At 48.8% G+C, this 21202-nt stretch overlaps 7 non-coding genes and 2 pseudogenes across 7 annotated transcripts; all 9 read right to left on the bottom strand.

Moving 5' to 3' along the window:
- Positions 1-3100: 3100 nt before the first annotated feature.
- LOC125966192 (5S ribosomal RNA) lies at positions 3101-3219 on the bottom strand. The gene has a single exon (XR_007480174.1). It is a non-coding gene; the product is annotated as a 5S ribosomal RNA (ribosomal RNA).
- Positions 3220-10069: 6850 nt separating this feature from the next.
- LOC125966212 (5S ribosomal RNA) lies at positions 10070-10188 on the bottom strand (annotated as a pseudogene).
- A 633-nt stretch (positions 10189-10821) lies between these two features.
- LOC125966181 (5S ribosomal RNA) lies at positions 10822-10940 on the bottom strand. Its single transcript, XR_007480164.1, has one exon. It is a non-coding gene; the product is annotated as a 5S ribosomal RNA (ribosomal RNA).
- A 1640-nt stretch (positions 10941-12580) lies between these two features.
- On the bottom strand, positions 12581-12699 carry LOC125966184 (5S ribosomal RNA). Its single transcript, XR_007480167.1, has one exon. It is a non-coding gene; the product is annotated as a 5S ribosomal RNA (ribosomal RNA).
- A 1087-nt stretch (positions 12700-13786) lies between these two features.
- LOC125966186 (5S ribosomal RNA) lies at positions 13787-13905 on the bottom strand. Its single transcript, XR_007480169.1, has one exon. It is a non-coding gene; the product is annotated as a 5S ribosomal RNA (ribosomal RNA).
- Positions 13906-14540: 635 nt separating this feature from the next.
- Positions 14541-14659, bottom strand: LOC125966179 (5S ribosomal RNA). The gene has a single exon (XR_007480162.1). It is a non-coding gene; the product is annotated as a 5S ribosomal RNA (ribosomal RNA).
- A 3727-nt stretch (positions 14660-18386) lies between these two features.
- Positions 18387-18505, bottom strand: LOC125966193 (5S ribosomal RNA). The gene has a single exon (XR_007480175.1). It is a non-coding gene; the product is annotated as a 5S ribosomal RNA (ribosomal RNA).
- An 837-nt stretch (positions 18506-19342) lies between these two features.
- On the bottom strand, positions 19343-19461 carry LOC125966213 (5S ribosomal RNA; annotated as a pseudogene).
- Positions 19462-20332: 871 nt separating this feature from the next.
- Positions 20333-20451, bottom strand: LOC125966159 (5S ribosomal RNA). Its single transcript, XR_007480149.1, has one exon. It is a non-coding gene; the product is annotated as a 5S ribosomal RNA (ribosomal RNA).
- Between the last annotated feature and the right edge of the window lie 751 nt (positions 20452-21202).

The raw sequence follows: 21202 nt of genomic DNA on the forward strand, positions 1-21202 counted from the left end.
ACATCCGGGAGGCCGTGCGCACGAGCCAAGTGGCCGAAAATAGCCCCCGCCGAGCGGATCGGCTGTTTATAAGCACCGCGGAGGTGGTCGCGGCGCCTCATTCGACTTCCAGCGGCCGGCGAGCTCGCGCACCCGCCCGGCACATCCGGGAGGCCGTGCGCACGAGCCAAGTGGCCGAAAATAGCCCCCGCCGAGCGGATCGGCTGTTTATAAGCACCGCGGAGGTGGTCGCGGCGCCTCATTCGACTTCCAGCGGCCGGCGAGCTCGCGCACCCGCCCGGCACATCCGGGAGGCCGTGCGCACGAGCCAAGTGGCCGAAAATAGCCCCCGCCGAGCGGATCGGCTGTTTATAAGCACCGCGGAGGTGGTCGCGGCGCCTCATTCGACTTCCAGCGGCCGGCGAGCTCGCGCACCCGCCCGGCACATCCGGGAGGCCGTGCGCACGAGCCAAGTGGCCGAAAATAGCCCCCGCCGAGCGGATCGGCTGTTTATAAGCACCGCGGAGGTGGTCGCGGCGCCTCATTCGACTTCCAGCGGCCGGCGAGCTCGCGCACCCGCCCGGCACATCCGGGAGGCCGTGCGCACGAGCCAAGTGGCCGAAAATAGCCCCCGCCGAGCGGATCGGCTGTTTATAAGCACCGCGGAGGTGGTCGCGGCGCCTCATTCGACTTCCAGCGGCCGGCGAGCTCGCGCACCCGCCCGGCACATCCGGGAGGCCGTGCGCACGAGCCAAGTGGCCGAAAATAGCCCCCGCCGAGCGGATCGGCTGTTTATAAGCACCGCGGAGGTGGTCGCGGCGCCTCATTCGACTTCCAGCGGCCGGCGAGCTCGCGCACCCGCCCGGCACATCCGGGAGGCCGTGCGCACGAGCCAAGTGGCCGAAAATAGCCCCCCGCCGAGCGGATCGGCTGTTTATAAGCACCGCGGAGGTGGTCGCGGCGCCTCATTCGACTTCCAGCGGCCGGCGAGCTCGCGCACCCGCCCGGCACATCCGGGAGGCCGTGCGCACGAGCCAAGTGGCCGAAAATAGCCCCCGCCGAGCGGATCGGCTGTTTATAAGCACCGCGGAGGTGGTCGCGGCGCCTCATTCGACTTCCAGCGGCCGGCGAGCTCGCGCACCCGCCCGGCACATCCGGGAGGCCGTGCGCACGAGCCAAGTGGCCGAAAATAGCCCCCGCCGAGCGGATCGGCTGTTTATAAGCACCGCGGAGGTGGTCGCGGCGCCTCATTCGACTTCCAGCGGCCGGCGAGCTCGCGCACCCGCCCAGCACATCCGGGAGGCCGTGCGCACGAGCCAAGTGGCCGAAAATAGCCCCCGCCGAGCGGATCGGCTGTTTATAAGCACCGCGGAGGTGGTCGCGGCGCCTCATTCGACTTCCAGCGGCCGGCGAGCTCGCGCACCCGCCCGGCACATCCGGGAGGCCGTGCGCACGAGCCAAGTGGCCGAAAATAGCCCCCGCCGAGCGGATCGGCTGTTTATAAGCACCGCGGAGGTGGTCGCGGCGCCTCATTCGACTTCCAGCGGCCGGCGAGCTCGCGCACCCGCCCGGCACATCCGGGAGGCCGTGCGCACGAGCCAAGTGGCCGAAAATAGCCACCGCCGAGCGGATCGGCTGTTTATAAGCACCGCGGAGGTGGTCGCGGCGCCTCATTCGACTTCCAGCGGCCGGCGAGCTCGCGCACCCGCCCGGCACATCCGGGAGGCCGTGCGCACGAGCCAAGTGGCCGAAAATAGCCCCCGCCGAGCGGATCGGCTGTTTATAAGCACCGCGGAGGTGGTCGCGGCGCCTCATTCGACTTCCAGCGGCCGGCGAGCTCGCGCACCCGCCCGGCACATCCGGGAGGCCGTGCGCACGAGCCAAGTGGCCGAAAATAGCCCCCGCCGAGCGGATCGGCTGTTTATAAGCACCGCGGAGGTGGTCGCGGCGCCTCATTCGACTTCCAGCGGCCGGCGAGCTCGCGCACCCGCCCGGCACATCCGGGAGGCCGTGCGCACGAGCCAAGTGGCCGAAAATAGCCCCCGCCGAGCGGATCGGCTGTTTATAAGCACCGCGGAGGTGGTCGCGGCGCCTCATTCGACTTCCAGCGGCCGGCGAGCTCGCGCACCCGCCCGGCACATCCGGGAGGCCGTGCGCACGAGCCAAGTGGCCGAAAATAGCCACCGCCGAGCGGATCGGCTGTTTATAAGCACCGCGGAGGTGGTCGCGGCGCCTCATTCGACTTCCAGCGGCCGGCGAGCTCGCGCACCCGCCCGGCACATCCGGGAGGCCGTGCGCACGAGCCAAGTGGCCGAAAATAGCCCCCGCCGAGCGGATCGGCTGTTTATAAGCACCGCGGAGGTGGTCGCGGCGCCTCATTCGACTTCCAGCGGGCCGCGCACTCGCGCACGCCGCCCGGTTCAAATTTTCTAAGTGCAACGCACAATGAGATGCATGAGAAACGGCCTTGGTTACCATCACATTTGAAGCGATGAATACGAAGTTAAATTTTATGACTCGGTGTATAAGTCGAGGTCGATTTTTTTCGGTCGATTTTGGATCGAAAAAGGTCGACCAATACACCGGCAAATACGGTATATATACTTATTATAAATGTAGTATTTATTTATATTGATTTATTGTTTATTTATATATATAAAGGCAGGTCCGCAAAAATATTTCTGACGCGTAGCCGGTCCGTGGCGCAAGAAAGGTTGGGGACCACTAGTCTAAAAGAATCTGGCCGTAACTAGAATAGGGTTCTACGCGAATGCCCAACGGAAAAGTGAAGTGCACAAAACCTGCATTTGGCTGTATCAAAATAAATGTCATGAAAAAGGTAAAAACACTACATGGAAGCGCAATGTGTTGTGCTGGGTTCTTTTACAAGTAAAGACTGCTGCTTTGAGTTCACAGGGAGCCATGCTCTTTATTCACTGTACATAGAGGTTTTGAACTCGTGTTGTAGTTTCAGTGTCGGAGTTCAAACTAGGCTTGCAGTTTCCGAATGCCATTCGTGATGGGTGTTGTAAAAAGGTCTTGGCTTAAACGATTGAAGTGCACATAAGAAAAAAAAAAAAAAAAAAAAAAAGAGCTTGAAGTGCACATAAGAAAAAGAAAAAGCTTACAGCACCTGGTATTCCCAGGCAGTCTCCCATCCAAGTACTAACCAGGCCCGACCCTGCTTAGCTTCCGAGATAAGACGAGATCAGGCGTTCTCAGGGTAGTATGGCCGTAAGCCGTGAGGTGACCCAACATTTTGCATTTTATAGACACAATCGCCCCTGAAACTAGCGAGCAAGCCAATGAAGCCTTCAAAACTGCTTCGGCACATGGAGACCAAGCATCCTGCATTAAAAGACAAACCTTAACCACTTCGGGTTTCATTGTCTCCGATTACGCCTGGATGGGACCGGCTCGTTTCTGAGAAACAAGCTCGGTGCTCCCAATAATTCAACGTAATGGTGACTTTTATTTTTATGTGGTTTATATTTGTTTTTATGCCAGTCGTATCATTTTATTTAATCCTATTTATATATATTTATTATAAATGTAGTATTTATTTATATAGATTTATTGTTTATTTATATATATAAAGGCAGGTCCGCAAAAATATTTCTGACGCGTAGCCGGTCCGTGGCGCAAGAAAGTTTGGGGACCACTAGTGTTAGAGATTTGCTCACTCCAACTTATTTTGCAAGAACCAAACAGAAGACAAGCAAGTTCTTTTAGACACCTGCAGGTGGAGAGTCCATTCGTCGCTGTCTGAACAGCGATTATCGAATGAAGTCTACAAGTCTCCTCCCTGCAAGGGCATATTTATTAGGAGGAACAGAGTGGGGGTGAGTGGACAGGTTTGGTGAACCCCCGGCCTCTGATAAGATCAGAGCAGGGGGTGTTTTACACTGTTGTGGGAAACAGGCAAGACGTGATTGATTTAATCATTACATTGTGAGGGCCAGACGTGATTGATTTAATCATTACAGTCTACATTCCAACATAATCATAGGATCAAACTAACCTGAAAACCCTAACATCTCCCTCCTGTTTTATCATATGATTATGCCACCCCAAACAACAACGATAAGCAAGAAAAAAAAAAAAACATATATACGTATAATGAAGAAAGTAGAATGGTAAAAATAAAAACAACAAACAATGATAGCAACACTTTCCAGTGAAGATGAGGCATTACCTCAAACTTATTGTGTAAGCGAAAAACCTGCTGGCCAGATGTTATTAGCAGGAAAATTCTTACACGGCCCCGTTGCCACAGGCGACCAGAATGCTATCAATAAAAAATAAAAAGAAAAACACAGAAACAGTACATCATTGTATCCATCACTTGTGAAGCTTTTCGATGGTCAAATCAACAAGTTTCCGTAATACATGCTCAACAGAACAGCATCTACGCAATCCACGTCTCATTATCATTATCACAACTGTCACGTCTAAGAAGTTGTATATGTGCCCGTGTTTTCGTCAGCTGATGATGTTCTAGTCTGTAGGTGAGGTCAGTCACACACAACGGCGCACACACTCGTGTCCAGTTGGCAGGCAGCATCGGACAACTCCTGTGACCACAAAACCATGATCCGTACTGAACAGGCACGTGCACTCATAGGATGCAGGTGAGGCAGTGCCTCTGAACTTCTGGCTGAAGTAGGTCCCGTCCGATGGTGCAGCCATGTTGGTAGTAGAGCCCTTACACCTTGAAAACGGCTCTCTCATCCTGGCACACAGCGGTGATGTCCAAAGCTCCCATCCAGTTTCCTCCTGGAGAGCAGTCGTCGTTAATGCATTTGTGGGTCCTGCAACCTTGGGTGCAACATGTGTAGTCAGCAAGACTTGGAATGGTCCCTCCCGTCGTGGCTGGCCCAGTTCCTTCCTTTGATGACCTCGATGTAGACCCAGTCTCCTGGATTGATGGGGTTGTCGACCTGTGAGGAGGAAAGATCAAGCGGCAGTAAATTTGTCTTTGACACAGTTTGAGCGTCCTGATCATATAATCTGCCAAGGACTGCTCTTCATCTGTTGTTTGCAACTCTCGTAGTCAATTGTAGTGCCCATTTAACTGGCAAATAGGAATGTTTGCGGGAAGAGTTTGAACACTTCCTAATGATTCCCTTTAACCAAAAACTATTTATGACAGGGGCGTTCCCATTTATTGCCTCCTGGTTTAAAAGAGATTGTCTTATCCATGCCTTCTTTGTCCTCACACGCTCGCACCCACACAGGGTGTACACACACACACACACACGCACCCACGCAGACAAAGAGATTCTAATCCATCTCTCATGTAGCTTCTCTTGATAGAATCTCCTATTGGTAAATGTATAGCAGACGTTTTAGCATATAATCCCATACTCTGCTCTCTCACTTCTACTTTTTCATGTCGGTGCAGTCGTAGGTGGCCCCTATTGCAGTCATTGTCTTGTTAACTGTCGCCTTGTGACTCCTATGCATGACTGTGTGAATGTCAAAAATTGAACGTACCTAACTTTCTGACCATCCAACCTCCACTGTGGTATAAAAAACCTTACTATTGTATTGAGTAGGTACATTGAGCAACCTAGCTTCCTCCTGACTGCCAAATGTCCTGTTCTAAAATTTATATAACTCGACCTCTACGTCTTAAGCTTGATGAGCCAAAATATAAGATCTTGCTCTTGTTTCCTACCGTTTTAGTCTATTTGTTTTATCCAAATCCGTTCAATCTCTGATTATAATCTGTAGCCCTACGTATTTTTCAAATTTTTATTTATTTATTTATCAAATCTCCTCAGTTCTGTCAAACTCAGTGCACAATGAACCTCCCTTCCACTTTGAACCAAGCTTCACCAAATTTGGGAACGCCGTAGCAAGGAGTGCGATTTGGTTGTCAGACACTCCAAGTCCATATCTTTTTGCCGCACTTCACCCTATCGAGTTGGTGTTCTTTTGTTGTTGCTTCAGAGCGACCCCATCCATCACTCTTGAATGAGTCCATTGTTCAAATGAGTCAATTTTCATCATGGTGAGTTCCTCCGCTTTTCACTGTCTTTTCTCGTCCCCGAGGATGTTGTCTGTCCTCCGGACTGTACTTGTCCTCCTCCAAGCACAACAGCAGTCTTTTCTTGTCCTTCGCCAAAGGTCAAAGGTGCTTCAGAGCCAGGCACCATTTTGTGGTTGTTCACGGCTGCAGGCGAAGTCTCGGATTGGGTTTCAGGGACTCTGACACTGAGAATGACAGACTGGTTTGAACACTTGTAAGACTATCTCCAAATGTAGCTGCTTCCATCAATTTGCTGGTAATGTTTGTTTACCAAACTTCAAATTCTTCTAATAACAGCGGTCTCGTTTTTATATCGTAAATCCTGCAACTCATCCTATTTTTGAGCTACATTTTATCTATAGTTCCAATTTAATCGGACAGTATGTTGTCTTCAGTATCATTATTGAAAATCAACTCATCGAGGTCTGCGTTCCACATCAAGCCCTGATCTGTATGTCTTGACCTATCACATGTTATTGTCATGCTTGCTCAAAAATGTGACTTAGAGTATGGTGCTGTGAATTCTCAATCTCCCCAATGAAATTGGATCTCCCCTCGTAGTTCTTATCTTTCTCATGTTCCTGTTAGCCTGCAATTGTCCAAATCAAAAATGTTTTCTTTTAACTGTCTTTCTTTTGAACCTCTAAATCTCTCGTGTTGCTAAACTATCTACACCAGAACAAAAAAATTACCACAATATAACACCAAATGTATTCGAAAATTCATTGTCATAAAGTGTTGTATTATTACTATCTTCCACTATCTGTCCTACTCACTCCCCCCCTTTTGAGGCTTGGCAACGCCCATGCCTCACACCTTGACAAACTTTTTGGGAGAATGCGTTCTTTACTACATACGATTCCATCATCATTTAATTTGACTTTCTTTCCAAAACGCTTCTCAATTTCTCAGTTCACACATCTTCTACATGTGTTACTGGTTCTCCAGTTTTTTTTTTTTTTTTTTTTTTCTATCCAATTATTAATCCAAAAGCTACGTGTTTCTTTCTAACATTCAACCTGCTCAAAATCATTCTTTCATCAAAGTCGCTCTACTAATTTTCTATAGTAGTCGCCAACAACTTCAACCATTCAACCTGTAATTTCTTTTCATTCAGGCTATCATTCATCAATGTTCATTTGCATCTCACACGCAGTCTCCAAAAAGGAGTCTCTCTATCACATTGGTCCCAATTCATCCAAGCTCACCACACAACATTCATATATCATTTTCAACTTAGGTTTCCTGGTAGAACAATCCACCAATTCAAAAAAACTTAACTAGAACAAACAATTGGCAAATTAATCTGAAGTTTTTCTTTGTTTTTAAATTTGAAGAACTCAATCTCTCAGATTTAGCTTGCATTTAGAATTTTATATAATCTTATAACACAACCAATCAATTATTCCTATTAAATGTAGCATTGCAAAATCTTAAATTCACAATTTAGCTTCTTCCAATTCCTGAAAGCATGTTCTGTCATTTTTTTTTTTTTTTTTTCCGAATTCCTCATGTGGGCTCGACACTTTACATGCACTAGTGTGGATTAGTTTCTGCTTGCAAACAGATTTCTCTCTTTTTCCTCTCATTTTTATCTTTCAAAATCATTTCTGTTCTGCGGTGCAAATTGGATAAACCACAGTCTAGCAAAAATTTTTTTATACTAAAACTTTAGCCAATGTTCATCATTTTAACATATACGCACACACATGCACAGCTCTCGCATGCAAAAGGTAGTTCCCAGCAACAATGATTCGTCACAGGCTGGCCATTTCCTGTGGTCGATCATGAGCTGGTCCCTCCCATGCACACGAGGACAGCACATTCTAATTTTATTTATTTATCTTCTAGAAGCAAGTTGCATTCCTTTACCACTTGATTTGCATATCTTAACTTTAGAGTAACACAATTTGAGCTCTAGTCATTTGTAATTTGGGCACACAAACAGCATTGTCATACTTCTTGGATGGACAGGATTTCTAATAATCTAAAAAAAATTCTAATAATCTGACAATGACATGTTTTGCTGTCATATGGGCATCTATTCTTTCTTTCTCTGTATGAGCATAAGCGGTCAAAGAGGAGGAAGCTTGTCACGCTAAAAATTTTGCTTTTCTTCTGCTCCTTCCTCCACCCTTTGATTGATATTGTTTTGTAAAACGACACTCTCGTGCGAAGTGTCCTCGTCTCCCACAGTTCCAACAGTTGTCAGAATCTCGTGGGGGTTTTGAATTATATGGCGGCCTGCGACCTTGTTGGCCTCTACCTCTCCCTCTGCCTAGCTGGGACCCTTGGAAGAAGACTGTTGTATCTTCATCTAGTTCATCATCATCATTATCTAGATGAAATACATCAGAACTTTTGCCTTTTTTGATCACCTTTTCAGCATGTCTGGCCCATTGCATAGTTGTTGTCACACTTGCAACATCCACTTCCACCAAATGTTTCCTCACCCAGTTGCCTATTTCAGGGCAGAAATTAGTGAGGAGCGCATTTTTAAGCTGTTGTTGATAAGCACTCTCAGCTGTATCATTGAATGGGATGCCACTATGCACCCTGAATTCTTTTTCAAATCTCAATTGAATGGCGGCCTCATCACTTTTCAACTTTCTATCTTTTGTCTTTTGGATTTGTTCTCTTCTTTCTTGTGAAGCTTTCAACCACATTTTAGCACAATCCAATTCACTCTCTTTTCTTTTCTTTTTCAGTCCTATCTTCCTAGCCACACTGTCCTCCAAAACTTCAACCACTATCTTCCACACTTCAACTTTCAACTTCCCTTCTACACCATACTTTTTCTTCCACTTTGGCATGTATTGCATACAATTAAGAAATCTACTCGCCATGTAGTTCTCATCTCCGTCAAGAGGTAGAGATTTACCGTTTTTATTTCCCATCTTAATTTTAGTAGCTTAAGGTTTTACAATTTTTTTTCAATTTTTTTTTTTTCTTTGAGGATCCTCAATGCAGGTTTAAATTGACCTTCCAACAGATTACTAGCCAGTTTTATTGCCGTGGATCAACGCTAGAACTGCTTTTTAGTCAATTTATCCTACCAGTCACACACTCAATCACGCCGGATCCCGTCAATCCACCTCTGTCAGACGAAGGCAGACCTAAGATGCTGGCCCAGCGAAGAATTCTCTTCCCAGGACTTTCTTTTCCAGGTCCTCCTAATGGACGCTGGCTTGTCGACAATGCAGCACGTCCTCCTTCGCCGGTCAGATGGTGGGTATGAGGATCCCGGGTTTCGGCACCAAAATGTTAGAGATTTGCTCACTCCAACTTATTTTGCAAGAACCAAACAGAAGACAAGCAAGTTCTTTTAGACACCTGCAGGTGGAGAGTCCATTCGTCGCTGTCTGAACAGCGATTATCGAATGAAGTCTAAAAGTCTCCTCCCTGCAAGGGCATATTTATTAGGAGGAACAGAGTGGGGGTGAGTGGACAGGTTTGGTGAACCCCCGGCCTCTGATAAGATCAGAGCAGGGGGTGTTTTACACTGTTGTGGGAAACAGGCAAGACGTGATTGATTTAATCATTACATTGTGAGGGCCAGACGTGATTGATTTAATCATTACAGTCTACATTCCAACATAATCATAGGATCAAACTAACCTGAAAACCCTAACAACTAGTCTAAAAGAATCTGGCCGTAACTGGAATAGGGTTCTACGCGAATGCCCAACGGAAAAGTGAAGTGCACAAAACCTGCATTTGGCTGTATCAAAATAAATGTCATGAAAAAGGTAAAAACACTACATGGAAGCGCAATGTGTTGTGCTGGGTTCTTTTACAAGTAAAGACTGCTGCTTTGAGTTCACAGGGAGCCATGCTCTTTATTCACTGTACATAGTCTGTCCTCTAGCGGTAAAAACGTGAACTGCAATGCTATGGCTGTCGCCACACAATGTAGGTTTTAAACTCGTGTTGTAGTTTCAGTGTCGGAGTTCAAACTAGGCTTGCAGTTTCCGAATGCCATTCGTGATGGGTGCTGTAAAAAGTTCTTGGCTTAAACGATTGAAGTGCACATAAGAAAAAAAAAAAAAAAAAAAAAGCTTACGGTAACTGGTATTCCCAGGCGGTCTCCCATCCAAGTACTAACCAGGCCCGACCCTGCTTAGCCTCCGAGATCGGACGAGAGCGGGCGCTCTCAGGGTAGTATTGCCGTAAGCCGTGAAACCGCTCAGAATTTTTCATTTTATAGACACAATCGCCCCTGAAACCATGCCAAGCAGCGGCGGGACTTGATGGCTGTGGTAAAAGTTTCCTTTCACAATTGACGTGGGAAAAAAAAAAAAAAAAAGGCTTTCAGCACCTGGTATTCCCGGACGGTCACCCTTCCCTTTTGTTTTTTTTTTTTGTTTTTTTTACAACCAGGGCCGAAACAGGCTTTCTTCCAAGGCTTTTGGTGTTTTCTAGAAACATGGCTATCATGAAAAGTTATTGACAGCTTTTTATGCGGTAGCACGAATTTGCCGTTGCGACCTGCATTTTGCTGAATCAAAATAAATGCCTTGAAAAGTTTAAAAACACTTCATGGAAGTGTTGTGTTGGGTTCTTTTACAAGTCAAGCCTGCTGCTTTGAGTTCACAGGGAGCCATGCTCACTGTACATAGTCTGCTCTCTAGCGGTAAAAAATTTAACTACAATGCTGTGGATGTCACCACATAATATAGCTTTCAAACTCGTGTTATAGTTTCAATGTCGGAGTTTAAATTAGGCTTGCTGTTTCCGGATGCCATTCGTGATGGGTGTTGTAAAAAATAGCTTCTTAAACGATTGAAGTGCACATAAGAAAAAGAAAAAGCTTACAGCACCTAGTATTCCCAGGCAGTCTCCCATCCAAGTACTAACCAGGCCCGACCCTGCTTAGCTTCCGAGATCGGACGAGATCGGGCGTTCTCAGGGTAGTATGGCCGTAAGCCGTGAGGTGACCCAACATTTTGCATTTTATAGACACAATCGCCCCTGAAACTAGCGAGCGAGCCAATGAAGCCTTCAAAACTGCTTCGGCACATGGAGACCAAGCATCCTGCATTAAAAGACAAAACTTAACCACTTCGGGTTTCATTGTCTCCGATTACGCCTGGATGGGACCGGCTCGTTTCTGAGAAACAAGCTCGGTGCTCCCAATAATTCAACGTAATGGTGACTTTTATTTTTATGTGGTTTATATTTGTTTTTATGCCAGTCGTATCATTTTATTTAATCGTATTTACCGTATTTGCCGGTGTACAGGTCGACTCGGTGTATAAGTCGACCCCCTAAAATTCGACGGAAATTTACGATTTTATGATATATCCTTTGTATAAGTCGAGCTCAATTGTTGCATTATATTAAACTTCAAAATTCAATATGCGAAATTTATTGACGAAATGTGTTCAAATTCTGGGAGGCCGTGCGCATGCTGCTGTTTATAAGCACCGCGGAGGAGATCGCGGCCGGCGAGCTCGCGCACGCCGCCCGGCACCAACGGGAGGCCGGAAATAGCTCCAACCCGAGCGGATCGGCACTTTATAAGCACCGCGGAGGAGATCGCGGCGCCTCATTGGACTTCCAGCCGCCGGCGAGCTCGCGCACCCGCCCGGCACATCCGGGAGGCCGTGCGCACGAGCCAAGTGGCCGAAAATAGCCCCCGCCGAGCGGATCGGCTGTTTATAAGCACCGCGGAGGTGGTCGCGGCGCCTCATTCGACTTCCAGCGGCCGGCGAGCTCGCGCACCCGCCCGGCACATCCGGGAGGCCGTGCGCACGAGCCAAGTGGCCGAAAATAGCCCCCGCCGAGCGGATCGGCTGTTTATAAGCACCGCGGAGGTGGTCGCGGCGCCTCATTCGACTTCCAGCAGGCCGCGCACTCGCGCACGCCGCCCGGTTCAAATTTTCTAAGTGCAACGCACAATGAGATGCATGAGAAACGGCCTTGGTTACCATCACATTTGAAGCGATGAATACGAAGTTAAATTTTATGACTCGGTGTATAAGTCGAGGTCGATTTTTTTCGGTCGATTTTGGATCGAAAAAGGTCGACCAATACACCGGCAAATACGGTATATATACTTATTATAAATGTAGTATTTATTTATATAGATTTATTGTTTATTTATATATATAAAGGCAGGTCCGCAAAAATATTTCTGACGCGTAGCCGGTCCGTGGCGCAAGAAAGGTTGGGGACCACTAGTCTAAAAGAATCTGGCCGTAACTGGAATAGGGTTCTACGCGAATGCCCAACGGAAAAGTGAAGTGCACAAAACCTGCATTTGGCTGTATCAAAATAAATGTCATGAAAAAGGTAAAAACACTACATGGAAGCGCAATGTGTTGTGCTGGGTTCTTTTACAAGTAAAGACTGCTGCTTTGAGTTCACAGGGAGCCATGCTCTTTATTCACTGTACATAGAGGTTTTTAACTCGTGTTGTAGTTTCAGTGTCGGAGTTCAAACTAGGCTTGCAGTTTCCGAATGCCATTCGTGATGGGTGCTGTAAAAAGTTCTTGGCTTAAACGATTGAAGTGCACATAAGAAAAAAAAAAAAAAGAGCTTGAAGTGCACATAAGAAAAAGAAAAAGCTTACAGCACCTGGTATTCCCAGGCAGTCTCCCATCCAAGTACTGACCAGGCCCGACCCTGCTTAGCTTCCGAGATCAGACGAGATCAGGCGTTCTCAGGGTAGTATGGCCGTAAGCCGTGAGGTGACCCAACATTTTGCATTTTATAGACACAATCGCCCCTGAAACTAGCGAGCAAGCCAATGAAGCCTTCAAAACTGCTTCGGCACATGGAGACCAAGCATCCTGCATTAAAAGACAAACCTTAACCACTTTGGGTTTCATTGTCTCCGATTACGCCTGGATGGGACCGGCTCGTTTCTGAGAAACAAGCTCGGTGCTCCAAATAATTCAACGTAATGGTGACTTTTATTTTTATGTGGTTTATATTTTTTTTTATGCCAGTCGTATCCTTTTATTTAATCCTATTTATATATATTTATTATAAATGTAGTATTTATTTATATAGATTTATCCATCCATCCATCCATCCATTTTCTGAACCGCTTAGTCCCCACGGGGGTCGCGGGCGTGCTGGAGCCTATCCCAGCCGTCATCGGGCAGTAGGCGGGGGACACCCTGAACTGGTTGCCAGCCAATCGCAGGGCACACAGAGACAGACAACCAATCGCACTCACACTCACACCTAGGGACAATTTGGAGTCTTCAATCGGCCTACCAAGCATGTTTTTGGAATGTGGGAAGAAACCGGAGTGCCCGGAGAAAACCCACGCGGGCCCGGGGAGAACATGCAAACTCCACACAGGGAGGGCCGGAGGTGGAATCGAACCCGCACCCTCCTAACTGTGAGGCGGACGTGCTACCCAGTGCGCCACCGAGCCGCCTATATAGATTTATTGTTTATTTATATATATAAAGGCAGGTCCGCAAAAATATTTCTGACGCGTAGCCGGTCCGTGGCGCAAGAAAGTTTGGGGACCACTAGTCTAAAAGAATCTGGCCGTAACTGGAATAGGGTTCTACGCGAATGCCCAACGGAAAAGTGAAGTGCACAAAACCTGCATTTGGCTGTATCAAAATAAATGTCATGAAAAAGGTAAAAACACTACATGGAAGCACAATGTAGGTTTTAAACTCGTGTTGTAGTTTCAGTGTCGGAGTTCAAACTAGGCTTGCAGTTTCCGAATGCCATTCTTGATGGGTGCTGTAAAAAGTTCTTGGCTTAAACGATTGAAGTGCACATAAGAAAAAAAAAAAAAAAAAAAGCTTACAGTAACTGGTATTCCCAGGCGGTCTCCCATCCAAGTACTAACCAGGCCCAACCCTGCTTAGCCTCCGAGATCGGACGAGATCGGGCGCTCTCAGGGTAGTATGGCCGTAAGCCGTGAGACCGCTCAGAATTTTTCATTTTATAGACACAATCGCCCCTGAAACCATGCCAAGCAGCGGCGGGACTTGATGGCTGTGGTAAAAGTTTCCTTTCACAATTGACGTGGGGAAAAAAAAAAAAAAAAAAGGCTTTCAGCACCTGGTATTCCCGGACGGTCACCCTTCCCTTTTGTTTTTTTTTTTTGATTTTTTTACAACCAGGGCCGAAACAGTCTTTCTTCCAAGGCTTTTGGTGTTTTCTGGAAACATGGCTATCATGAAAAGTTATTGACAGCTTTTTATGCGGTAGCACGAATTTGCCGTTGCGACCTGCATTTTGCTGAATCAAAATAAATGCCTTGAAAAGTTTAAAAACACTTCATGGAAGTGTTGTGTTGGGTTCTTTTACAAGTCAAGCCTGCTGCTTTGAGTTCACAGGGAGCCATGCTCACTGTACATAGTCTGCTCTCTAGCGGTAAAAAATTTAACTACAATGCTGTGGATGTCACCACATAATATAGCTTTCAAACTCGTGTTATAGTTTCAATGTCGGAGTTTAAATTAGGCTTGCTGTTTCCGGATGCCATTCGTGATGGGTGTTGTAAAAAATAGCTTCTTAAACGATTGAAGTGCACATAAGAAAAAGAAAAAGCTTACAGCACCTGGTATGCCCAGGCGGTCTCCCATCCAAGTACTAACCAGGCCCGACCCTGCTTAGCTTCCGAGATCGGACGAGATCGGGCGTTCTCAGGGTAGTATGGCCGTAAGCCGTGAGGTGACCCAACATTTTGCATTTTATAGACACAATCGCCCCTGAAACTAGCGAGCAAGCCAATGAAGCCTTCAAAACTGCTTCGGCACATGGAGACCAAGCATCCTGCATTAAAAGACAAACCTTAACCACTTCGGGTTTCATTGTCTCCGATTACGCCTGGATGGGACCGGCTCGTTTCTGAGAAACAAGCTCGGTGCTCCCAATAATTCAACGTAATGGTGACTTTTATTTGTATGTGGTTAATATTTGTTTTTATGCCAGTCGTATCATTTTATTTAATCGTATTTACCGTATTTGCCGGTGTACAGGTCGACTCGGTGTATAAGTCGACCCCCTAAAATTCGACGGAAATTTACGATTTTATGATATATCCTTTGTATAAGTCGAGCTCAATTGTTGCATTATATTAAACTTCAAAATTCAATATGCGAAATTTATTGACGAAATGTGTTCAAATTCTGGGAGGCCGTGCGCATGCTGCTGTTTATAAGCACCGCGGAGGAGATCGCGGCCGGCGAGCTCGCGCACGCCGCCCGGCACCAACGGGAGGCCGGAAATTGCTCCAAGCCGAGCGGATCGGCACTTTATAAGCACCGCGGAGGAAATCGCAGCGCCTCATTGGACTTCCAGCGGCCGGCGAGCTCGCGCACCCGCCCGGCACATCCGGGAGGCCGTGCGCACGAGCCAAGTGGCCGAAAATAGCCCCCGCCGAGCGGATCGGCTGTTTATAAGCACCGCGGAGGTGGTCGCGGCGCCTCATTCGACTTCCAGCGGCCGGCGAGCTCGCGCACCCGCCCGGCACATCCGGGAGGCCGTGCGCACGAGCCAAGTGGCCGAAAATAGCCCCGCCGAGCGGATCGGCTGTTTATAAGCACCGCGGAGGTGGTCGCGGCGCCTCATTCGACTTCCGGCGGGCGGCGAGCTCGCGCACCCGCCCGGCACATCCGGGAGGCCGTGCGCACGAGCCAAGTGGCCGAAAATAGCCCCCGCCGAGCGGATCGGCTGTTTATAAGCACCGCGGATGTGGTCGCGGCGCCTCATTCGACTTCCAGCGGCCGGCGAGCTCGCGCACCCGCCCGGCACATCCGGGAGGCCGTGCGCACGAGCCAAGTGGCCGAAAATAGCCCCCGCCGAGCGGATCGGCAGTTTATAAGCACCGCGGAGGTGGTCGCGGCGCCTCATTCGACTTCCAGCGGCCGGCGAGCTCGCGCACCCGCCCGGCACATCCGGGAGGCCGTACGCACGAGCCAAGTGGCCGAAAATAGCCCCCGCCGAGCGGATCGGCTGTTTATAAGCACCGCGGAGGTGGCGAGCTCGCGCACCCGCCCGGCACATCCGGGAGGCCGTGCGCACGAGCCAAGTGGCCGAAAATAGCCCCCGCCGAGCGGATCGGCTGTTTATAAGCACCGCGGAGGTGGTCGCGGCGCCTCATTCGACTTCCAGCGGCCGGCGAGCTCGCGCACCCGCCCGGCACATCCGGGAGGCCGTGCGCACGAGCCAAGTGGCCGAAAATAGCCCCCGCCGAGCGGATCGGCTGTTTATAAGCACCGCGGAGGTGGTCGCGGCGCCTCATTCGACTTCCAGCGGCCGGCGAGCTCGCGCACCCGCCCGGCACATCCGGGAGGCCGTGCGCACGAGCCAAGTGGCCGAAAATAGCCCCCGCCGAGCGGATCGGCTGTTTATAAGCACCGCGGAGGTGGTCGCGGCACCTCATTCGACTTCCAGCGGCCGGCGAGCTCGCGCACCCGCCCGGCACATCCGGGAGGCCGTGCGCACGAGCCAAGTGGCCGAAAATAGCCCCCGCCGAGCGGATCGGCTGTTTATAAGCACCGCGGAGGTGGTCGCGGCGCCTCATTCGACTTCCGGCGGGCGGCGAGCTCGCGCACCCGCCCGGCACATCCGGGAGGCCGTGCGCACGAGCCAAGTGGCCGAAAATAGCCCCCGCCGAGCGGATCGGCTGTTTATAAGCACCGCGGAGGTGGTCGCGGCGCCTCATTCGACTTCCAGCGGCCGGCGAGCTCGCGCACCCGCCCGGCACATCCGGGAGGCCGTGCGCACGAGCCAAGTGGCCGAAAATAGCCCCCGCCGAGCGGATCGGCTGTTTATAAGCACCGCGGAGGTGGTCGCGGCGCCTCATTCGAATTCCAGCGGCCGGCGAGCTCGCGCACCCGCCCGGCACATCCGGGAGGCCGTGCGCACGAGCCAAGTGGCCGAAAATAGCACCCGCCGAGCGGATCGGCTGTTTATAAGCACCGCGGAGGTGGTCGCGGCGCCTCATTCGACTTCCGGCGGGCGGCGAGCTCGCGCACCCACCCGGCACATCCGGGAGGCCGTGCGCACGAGCCAAGTGGCCGAAAATAGCCCCCGCCGAGCGGATCGGCTGTTTATAAGCACCGCGGAGGTGGTCGCGGCGCCTCATTCGACTTCAAGCGGCTGGCGAGCTCGCACACCCGCCCGGCACATCCGGGAGGCCGTGCGCACGAGCCAAGTGGCCGAAAATAGCCCCCGCCGAGCGGATCGGCAGTTTATAAGCACCGCGGAGGTGGTTGCGGCGCCTCATTCGACTTCCGGCGGGCGGCGAGCTCGCGCACCCGCCCGGCACATCCGGGAGGCCGTGCGCACGAGCCAAGTGGCCGAAAATAGCCCCCGCCGAGCGGATCGGCTGTTTATAAGCACCGCGGAGGTGGTCGCGGCGCCTCATTCGACTTCCGGCGGGCGGCGAGCTCGCGCACCCGCCCGGCACATCCGGGAGGCCGTGCGCACGAGCCAAGTGGCCGAAAATAGCCCCCGCCGAGCGGATCGGCAGTTTATAAGCACCGCGGAGGTGGTCGCGGCGCCTCATTCGACTTCCAGCGGCCGGCGAGCTCGCGCACCCGCCCGGCACATCCGGGAGGCCGTGCGCACGAGCCAAGTGGCCGAAAATAGCCCCCGCCGAGCGGATCGGCTGTTTATAAGCACCGCGGAGGTGGTCGCGGCGCCTCATTCGACTTCCAGCGGCCGGCGAGATCGCGCACGCCGCCCGGTTCAAATTTTCTAAGTGCAACGCACAATGAGATGCATGAGAAACGGCCTTGGTTACCATCACATTTGAAGCGATGAATACGAAGTTAAATTTTATGACTCGGTGTATAAGTCGAGGTCGATTTTTTTCGGTCGATTTTGGATCGAAAAAGGTCGACCAATACACCGGCAAATACGGTATATATACTTATTATAAATGTAGTATTTATTTATATTGATTTATTGTTTATTTATATATATAAAGGCAGGTCCGCAAAAATATTTCTGACGCGTAGCCGGTCCGTGGCGCAAGAAAGGTTGGGAACCACTAGTCTAAAAGAATCTGGCCGTAACTGGAATAGGGTTCTACGCGAATGCCCAACGGAAAAGTGAAGTGCACAAAACCTGCATTTGGCTGTATCAAAATAAATGTCATGAAAAAGGTAAAAACACTACATGGAAGCGCAATGTGTTGTGCTGGGTTCTTTTACAAGTAAAGACTGCTGCTTTGAGTTCACAGGGAGCCATGCTCTTTATTCACTGTACATAGAGGTTTTGAACTCGTGTTGTAGTTTCAGTGTCGGAGTTTAAACTAGGCTTGCAGTTTCCGAATGCCATTCGTGATGGGTGTTGTAAAAAGGTCTTGGCTTAAACGATTGAAGTGCACATAAGAAAAAAAAAAAAAAAAAAAGAGCTTGAAGTGCACATAAGAAAAAGAAAAAGCTTACAGCACCTGGTATTCCCAGGCAGTCTCCCATCCAAGTACTAACCAGGCCCGACCCTGCTTAGCTTCCGAGATAAGACGAGATCAGGCGTTCTCAGGGTAGTATGGCCGTAAGCCGTGAGGTGACCCAACATTTTGCATTTTATAGACACAATCGCCCCTGAAACTAGCGAGCAAGCCAATGAAGCCTTCAAAACTGCTTCGGCACATGGAGACCAAGCATCCTGCATTAAAAGACAAACCTTAACCACTTCGGGTTTCATTGTCTCCGATTACGCCTGGATGGGACCGGCTCGTTTCTGAGAAACAAGCTCGGTGCTCCCAATAATTCAACGTAATGGTGACTTTTATTTTTATGTGGTTTATATTTGTTTTTATGCCAGTCGTATCAATTTATTTAATCCTATTTATATATATTTATTATAAATGTAGTATTTATTTATATAGATTTATTGTTTATTTATATATATAAAGGCAGGTCCGCAAAAATATTTCTGACGCGTAGCCGGTCCGTGGCGCAAGAAAGTTTGGGGACCACTAGTCTAAAAGAATCTGGCCGTAACTGGAATAGGGTTCTACGCGAATGCCCAACGGAAAAGTGAAGTGCACAAAACCTGCATTTGGCTGTATCAAAATAAATGTCATGAAAAAGGTAAAAACACTACATGGAAGCGCAATGTGTTGTGCTGGGTTCTTTTACAAGACTGCTGCTTTGAGTTCACAGGGAGCCATGCTCTTTATTCACTGTACATAGTCTGTCCTCTAGCGGTAAAAACGTGAACTGGAATGCTATGGCTGTCGCCACACAATGTAGGTTTTAAACTCGTGTTGTAGTTTCAGTGTCGGAGTTCAAACTAGGCTTGCAGTTTCCGAATGCCATTCGTGATGGGTGCTGTAAAAAGTTCTTGGCTTAAACGATTGAAGTGCACATAAGAAAAAAAAAAAAAAAAAAAAGCTTACGGTAACTGGTATTCCCAGGCGGTCTCCCATCCAAGTACTAACCAGGCCCGACCCTGCTTAGCCTCCGAGATCGGACGAGAGCGGGCGCTCTCAGGGTAGTATTGCCGTAAGCCGTGAGACCGCTCAGAATTTTTCATTTTATAGACACAATCGCCCCTGAAACCATGCCAAGCAGCGGCGGGACTTGATGGCTGTGGTAAAAGTTTCCTTTCACAATTGACGTGGGAAAAAAAAAAAAAAAAAGGCTTTCAGCACCTGGTATTCCCGGACGGTCACCCTTCCCTTTTGTTTTTTTTTTGTTTTTTTTACAACCAGGGCCGAAACAGGCTTTCTTCCAAGGCTTTTGGTGTTTTCTGGAAACATGGCTATCATGAAAAGTTATTGACAGCTTTTTATGCGGTAGCACGAATTTGCCGTTGCGACCTGCATTTTGCTGAATCAAAATAAATGCCTTGAAAAGTTTAAAAACACTTCATGGAAGTCACTTCACTGGTTTCTTTTATATCAAACAAATTGTTTTAGGTTATTCACCTGACATGTTTCGGCGGTTTCTTACGCCTTCATCAGAGTGTCACAGATGTGATGGTGACGCGTCTTTATCAGCTGATGGATCAACATGTCAGGTGAATAACCTAAAACAATTTGTTTGATATAAAAGAAACCAGTGAAGTGATTAAATAAGGAAAAACAAAATGAACTTAGTACAATTACTTCATGGAAGTGTTGTGTTGGGTTCTTTTACAAGTCAAGCCTGCTGCTTTGAGTTCACAGGGAGCCATGCTCACTGTACATCGTCTGCTCTCTAGCGGTAAAAAATTTAACTACAATGCTGTGGATGTCACCACATAATATAGCTTTCAAACTCGTGTTATAGTTTCAATGTCGGAGTTTAAATTAGGCTTGCTGTTTCCGGATGCCATTCGTGATGGGTGTTGTAAAAAATAGCTTCTTAAACGATTGAAGTGCACATAAGAAAAAGAAAAAGCTTACAGCACCTGGTATTCCCAGGCGGTCTCCCATCCAAGTACTAACCAGGCCCGACCCTGCTTAGCTTCCGAGATCGGACGAGATCGGGCGTTCTCAGGGTAGTATGGCCGTAAGCCGTGAGGTGACCCAACATTTTGCATTTTATACACACAATCGCCCCTGAAACTAGCGAGCGAGCCAATGAAGCCTTCAAAACTGCTTCGGCACATGGAGACCAAGCATCCTGCATTAAAAGACAAACCTTAACCACTTCGGGTTTCATTGTCTCCGATTACGCCTGGATGGGACCGGCTCGTTTCTGAGAAACAAGCTCGGTGCTCCCAATAATTCAACGTAATGGTGACTTTTATTTTGATGTGGTTTATATTTGTTTTTATGCCAGTCGTATCATTTTATTTAATCCTATTTATATATATTTATTATAAATGTAGTATTTATTTATATAGATTTATTGTTTATTTATATATATAAAGGCAGGTCCGCAAAAATATTTCTGACGCGTAGCCGGTCCGTGGCGCAAGAAAGTTTGGGGACCACTAGTGTTAGAGATTTGCTCACTCCAACTTATTTTGCAAGAACCAAACAGAAGACAAGCAAGTTCTTTTAGACACCTGCAGGTGGAGAGTCCATTCGTCGCTGTCTGAACAGCGATTATCGAATGAAGTCTAAAAGTCTCCTCCCTGCAAGGGCATATTTATTAGGAGGAACAGAGTGGGGGTGAGTGGACAGGTTTGGTGAACCCCCGGCCTCTGATAAGATCAGAGCAGGGTGTGTTTTACACTGTTGTGGGAAACAGGCAAGACGTGATTGATTTAATCATTACATTGTGAGGGCCAGACGTGATTGATTTAATCATTACAGTCTAC

This window comes from Syngnathus scovelli, unplaced genomic scaffold (assembly GCF_024217435.2).
Source record: "Syngnathus scovelli strain Florida unplaced genomic scaffold, RoL_Ssco_1.2 HiC_scaffold_32, whole genome shotgun sequence".
Classification (NCBI taxonomy): Eukaryota; Metazoa; Chordata; class Actinopteri; order Syngnathiformes; family Syngnathidae; genus Syngnathus; species Syngnathus scovelli.